Raw genomic sequence first — 6,175 nt, 5'->3', positions numbered from 1 at the left:
TGTCACCAGGAAAGCACTTGATGCAAGAAATGTCTACCATCAACACAGCCTCAAGTGGTGTTCTAAGAGCACTTAGTCTTAGAAAATGATAATGAAGGGGACTAAAATGATCAGGTGCCTTAAAACATTGGGCTTCAGTGTTTCTTCAGCATAGCACCCCCACCCACCTCATAGCTGTAAAGACTCAGATTTCTTTTTCTCAGCTAAGATTTTCCTTTTAGTCTGAAGTCTTCAGTGGGAGGATGAAGGGCTGTAACACTATTCTTTAGCGGTCATCTAGCTCTGCAGCCTGTTTTCGGTCTCCTTGGTCACTCAGATCCCTGTTGCAGCCTGCTAACACATAATGAAGGCTTCTATGATCTGTCCTCTCACCACCCCCCCCCCCCAAATGAAACCATTATTTTCTATCTTTCCATGGCTGGCTACTTGGTGAGCAAATAACTAGCAGCAAATAATGATCTGAACTCTGTAAATGAACAATCTAAAAATAAAAGTCTAGGGGCACCTGGGTGGCTCAGTCGGCTGAGCGTCTGACTTCAGCTCAGGTCATGATCTCACAGTTCGTGAGTTCAAGCCCCACCTCGGCTTCCTGCTGTCAGCACAGCGCCCACTTCAGATCCTCTGTTTCCCTCTCTCTCTGCCTCTCCCTCGTTTGCCCTCTCTCAAAATAAAAATTAAAAAAAAATAAATAAATAAAAATACATAAAAGTCTATAAGCACCTTCTGGAATTCCCTAAGCCATCCATCCTTTATTTCAACTTTTTGTTGAAATTATACCCTATCCTAAATGGCATTCATTATCAGAGCGATAGATGGCATGGAGCCCTGCCGCATCCCACTTGTTAAGATGTATGTTACTTTACTATGATTTGTGGATCTGCCTGATTTCTTCCAATTTTACTTTTCCAAATTAAGTTCATTAGTTCTCCCTATAAAACCATGATAACTAAATTTCTGCAGCAATCTGCTTCAGAGACACATAGTAAATTTCCCCGCCACTCTCTGCTTCTTTCCCAAATCCTCAGGGGCTTAATTTTTGCCCCCTGCTTCAGTGTTTAACAATTGAGAAAGTCAGATTTTAAGTTATTGTCAGGACCTTCATTTTCACTCCCATATTTAAGTAGTTTAGTCTATTGGATACATTTGCAAGATTTATAGTGATGAGCATGTGAGTGAACTTCTTAAGGCTAAATGTAAAAACTTGGGTCAAAATATGCCACCAACAGTCTGGAGTTATTTATTTATCATAGGTACGAGAAGCTATTCATTATAGGTACAGCTATTTATTATAGGACAACTCCAGCATGGACCTACTGAAGATCTTCGGATATCCTCTGGTTTACAATAATTCCAAAAATCAACCTGCTTTTTTTTTTTTCATTGTAAATATTATTTAGGAGGGTGCATGAATTAGTTTGATGGCAAGAACTCAGGATAAAGAGTTGGGAGATATAACTTTAATTTCTCGTCTTATTGTTGGCTCATATTTTGGCTTAAGACAACAAGGTCATCACGATTTGTACAGAGAAGGTAGATGTTTACAAAATGTAATTTGGGAGGGTACTAGTTCTGTTTTCATACAAGTGCCAAAGTGCCTGTTGTTCTATTTTGAAAGGTCAATTTACTTGTGTTGTCTTTCTTTCTCTTTTAAAAAGAGAAAGGAAGTAATGCATTAAGACCCTGATAACATGCTATGATTTACTATACAATATATTCTATTGCTGGGCTTTTAGCCATATACATCCAGGGGAGGGAGTGTTAGGGTTAGGTGTCTAAGAGGGCAAAAGGGGAAAAAAGATTGTTTTACAACATTAAGGGCAAATCACCTTTTTCAGTTTCTTAAACTATAAAACAGAGAAGAGCCCTGAATCTATACAGTCATTTGAAGATTTGTCTGCTAATGGTTGATCATGTATTTAGAAATGAATGGGAGACATATACAAGGTATCAGTTATCCAGCTGAGAACATCTGACATTCCCAGTGACTCTTGACCTTTCATGCCTGATAGTGAAGAGAGCTGTTAGTGCCGTCAGGAAGCACACACACGAGCACACACACGCACACAGGCACACACATGCACACACCTAATGCTGTTATATAATACCTTTCATAGCGAGCCATTTAAACTACCAGGTAATCATGGCAGTTAAAATAACATTTTTTTAAAAGACCAGAAGTCATGTCTCCTCCTTAGATTTATAGTTTTGATAAAATGCTATTTTGTTTTTTAGTCCTTCCAGTACAACTTGTGGAAGATAATGATAGGCTGCAGTTTTGAATCCATTTAGTTTTCTTTCCTCTGAATAATCCTATTTGACAGGCTCCCCTCTGCCCCTTTTTCTTGTCATTAAGAATAGCCTCAGTGTGGTCTGAGTAAAAAGTAGATTAATTGTATAGCTGTAGGAACATGACTGCTGTGTTCTGAGAGGTAATTTCGGAAAGGGATCTGTCTTTAGCAGGAGTAAGTACACCTAAAACACGTCTGAGCTATAAGGTAAGAGTCATCCATTTGTATCATATTAGTGGAATATTACATGCCATGACTTCGTTTGTAGTTTGAAATACAGACAGATATTGTTCAAACCTTTTGGTCAGGATCTCAGTCTTCCCAGAATTCTGTTTTGCCTTATCTTTTGGAAAGCGACAAGAGCAGTAAATACTTATCATCTTGATAAGTTGTCATTCTTTTAATGTTTGTTTGTTTATTTATTTATTTAATTCAAGCAGGGGAGGGGCAGAGAGAGAGAGAGAGAGAGAGAGAGAATTTTAACCAGGCTTAGCGCTGTCAGCACAGAGCTGGACCCTGGGCTCGATCTCATGAACCGTGAGATCATGACCTGAGCCAAAATCAAGAATCTGATGCTTAACCAACTGAGCCACCCAGGCACCGCCCCAAAATTGCCATTTTTAATGCAGTTTTTAATTTGGAATTGACAAATATTTTAACACTTTACACAATTATAGTGTATTCATTCCCAAAAGTTATCCAAAAAGACCATTTCTCATAGGAAATATATGTTTTTTCCATTTCAAAAGAAAATTTAAAAGAACAATTTTGAGATGAATTAGTTGATTACAACAGGTGTATGTATTTTCACTATTTTCTCCACAAAGCTCCATTTGGGTTTATCTAACATTTCAGAGGGTTTGGAAGAGGCATGTGTTACTCCTGGTGAAAAAAAGCTATTATGGCATCTAGACGTTAAGTGGCTTGCCAAGATCACTAAGTCAAGCAGCGGGACTGAGGCTAAAATGAGAGGTTTCCTGCCTTCCAGATGGAAACAGAATGAGATGAAACCTATATATCAGGTGTTTCTACACAGGAGGAGGGGAGAGACAATCCTTCAAGAGCAAGGGCCTCACCCTCTTTCCACAAGGCAGCTGAAGTTTGACGTTCTTATTTGAGCCCAAGAAGGCAGGGAAAATTGCACTTTAAACAATAAGACTGCCTGTGAGAGAATAGCCTGGGATTTACGTCTTGAACAGGTGTTGCCCTCAGCAGCTTCTACTGCCTCTTCCGCACTGTCTGCAAAGGAGTAACTATCTCCAGGTGGAAGGACTTGAGACCTGTTGCTTTCCTCCCTCTTCCTTAAGGGTTGAATACTACTTACTAGCACACCAGAACATGTCACCAACTTTTTTTTTTTTTGAGGGGGTGGGTGGGTGGTGGTACTTTAGGGTGCAACGGAGGTTTTTTTTTTTTTTTCAACGTTTTATTTATTTTTGGGACAGAGAGAGACAGAGCATGAACGGGGGAGGGGCAGAGAGAGAGGGAGACACAGAATCGAATCGGAAACAGGCTCCAGGCTCTGAGCCATCAGCCCAGAGCCCGACGCGGGGCTCGAACTCACAGACCGCGAGATCGTGACCTGGCTGAAGTCGGACGCTTAACCAACTGCGCCACCCAGGCATGGTGCAACGGAGTTTAACACAAATGTACAGACAGTCACTTTTCCCAAGGCAGCCCTGGAGGGGGGTGGAGGGAGTGGTCCCAGTGATTTGAAAAGTGCTTACAGCTTGCCTGGCCCTCACTTACTCCCTGCCAGAGTCCCTGAGTCGGGAGGGAGCCATCACTCTGAAACCAGTGGTAAGAGACCACCCGGGGCAAGTGGTTGTTCAACAACTGAAAGAGAATAGAGAAGGATGAGGAGGGAGGGAGGTGCTGAAAGGGTCAAACAACAGAATCCCAGTGCTTGTGTAGCTGATCCCATCCTTCTCCTCCCCGCCCCCTTGCTGAAACTGCATATCTACCTAGAAGGGCAATGACTAGATTCCTTTTGACCACACCTGGTTTCCAAAGATTAGAAAAGTAATTTAGGAGATAGGAAGTGTCTCTCTAAGGTTTGCTGGAAAATTCGATTCTGGTTAAGCAGCTTTCATTCAGTAGCTTCCTGTTGCCCATGCTGTAAGAGATTGGAGGAGGAAGCTACCGGGAGAAAGTGTAAAGCCTTTAACTGGATTTATAAAGCCCATCCCCCTCCTTACTTAGGTATTTCTCTAATTAACTCTGTCACCCTCAGTCATCCTTCCTTGCACACTCAGACACACTCACCGCTCCAAATTATTTGCAGTTTCCCAAACCTACTACGCTCCCTTACTTACACCCCCCACTTCCTGGGGGTTATCTTCCCCAATCTGTCCTTGTTGGCCTGCAAATATCAACAAGTTTATCTTTCAAGATTTAGCTCAAGCTTCACCTCCTCTGCAAAGCTGAAGCTGGTCCCCGCCACACCAATAAGACTAACCATTTTACTTTTACACCCCCATGTAGCTCAAATGATTATGCCTATTTCTTTACAAGTTCATCTTCCCTGGCTAGCTTGAGAGTGCCCCTGGGGTGGAGCCTAAGTCTTATCTTTCAGTCTCTTGAAACAACACTAGTGTCCCAGTACGTAAATATGTTTGTTGAATGAGTGGTGGTCAATATTCTCTGCTGTGTTCTGTCTTCCTAGAGAGAATAATTCATAGTTGCAGATTTTTAAGGAGTGGAGAATTTGGCAGAATGGCATGGAAGGATTGTGGAAACTCCCAAGTCCAGCTCTGATTTTCAGGCAAGTTTTTGTCAGGGTGGAACAAATTCACTGCGTGAGAAACATTCTGCTGATTATAATGAACTACATTTAAGTCAAGTCCTAGCTGTTTGGACTTGTTAGCTGAGTACTAACTGTTTGGAAGCAATTTATTCTTTCTTTTTCTCCCTCTTTTTTTTTTTTTTTTTATAATTCAGGGAAGTTTTAAGGCAATATTGATGCCCGGATCCTACACTGTATATTCTGGTTAAATTGGCCTGGAGTAGGGCCTGGATTTGGGATTTTTAAGTTTACCAGGTGATTCTAATGTACAAACAGGCTTGAGAACCACTACTTTAAGAGAAGTTATCCAGGACTAGGGCTTACATAGCCTATGCATATTGACAATTACCAAGTTTTTAGGTCCAACTTAAACCTAATGGATATCTTCACCTCTACATGTCCAAAAGCAAACACTTTCATGCGTTAAAATAAATGGCATCTCCATTCTTCCAATGGCTCACACCAAAATCCTTTTAGCTGAGAAGATGAAAGAGTAAATTGAATGGTGGGGTAGGAAGCCAGATACATTTTAATGAGGACGAGGAAATCGCTGATGTAGTAGAATAAGGTAAATGCCGTAAGAATTATACAAAGACCTAAAAGTGTTCAAAGAATGAGAATTGTTCACGTGAGATAAGAGTCAGCAAAGACTTCAAGGAAGAGGTGATGTTTGAGGTTAGTTCTTAAGAACTAATAGCATCCCTACAGCCAGTAGGACTGAGGAAAACATTCCAGATAGAAAAACTATCTTGGCAACAGCACAGAACTGTGACAGGACCAGGAATGTTCACCAGTCCAGCACTGTAGGCTCATGGTAACATGGTAACACAGGCTATGTGTGTCCCAGGGGTCGGAAACAAATCTAGAAAGTCTGGTCTTTGTAGTTAGACAGGCCTGAGTTTGGACACTGGTGCTACGCCTCAATCACTGTCCAATTTAGGGTGAGTTACCTGACCACCCTCAGCCTCAGTTTACCCATTTCTAAACTTGATCTAATCATGCATTTCCTGGGATTGTTTTGAGATTATCTGTTCTGTAATAGTTGTTTAATAAATGGTAGGTAATATTATTTTGCAGAGATCTTGAATAACAGGATAAAAAG

Source organism: Puma concolor, chromosome C2 (genome assembly GCF_028749965.1).
Source record: "Puma concolor isolate L17-30 chromosome C2, mPumCon1.1.hap2, whole genome shotgun sequence".
Taxonomy (NCBI): Eukaryota; Metazoa; Chordata; class Mammalia; order Carnivora; family Felidae; genus Puma; species Puma concolor.
This window is presented reverse-complemented; position numbering follows the sequence as displayed.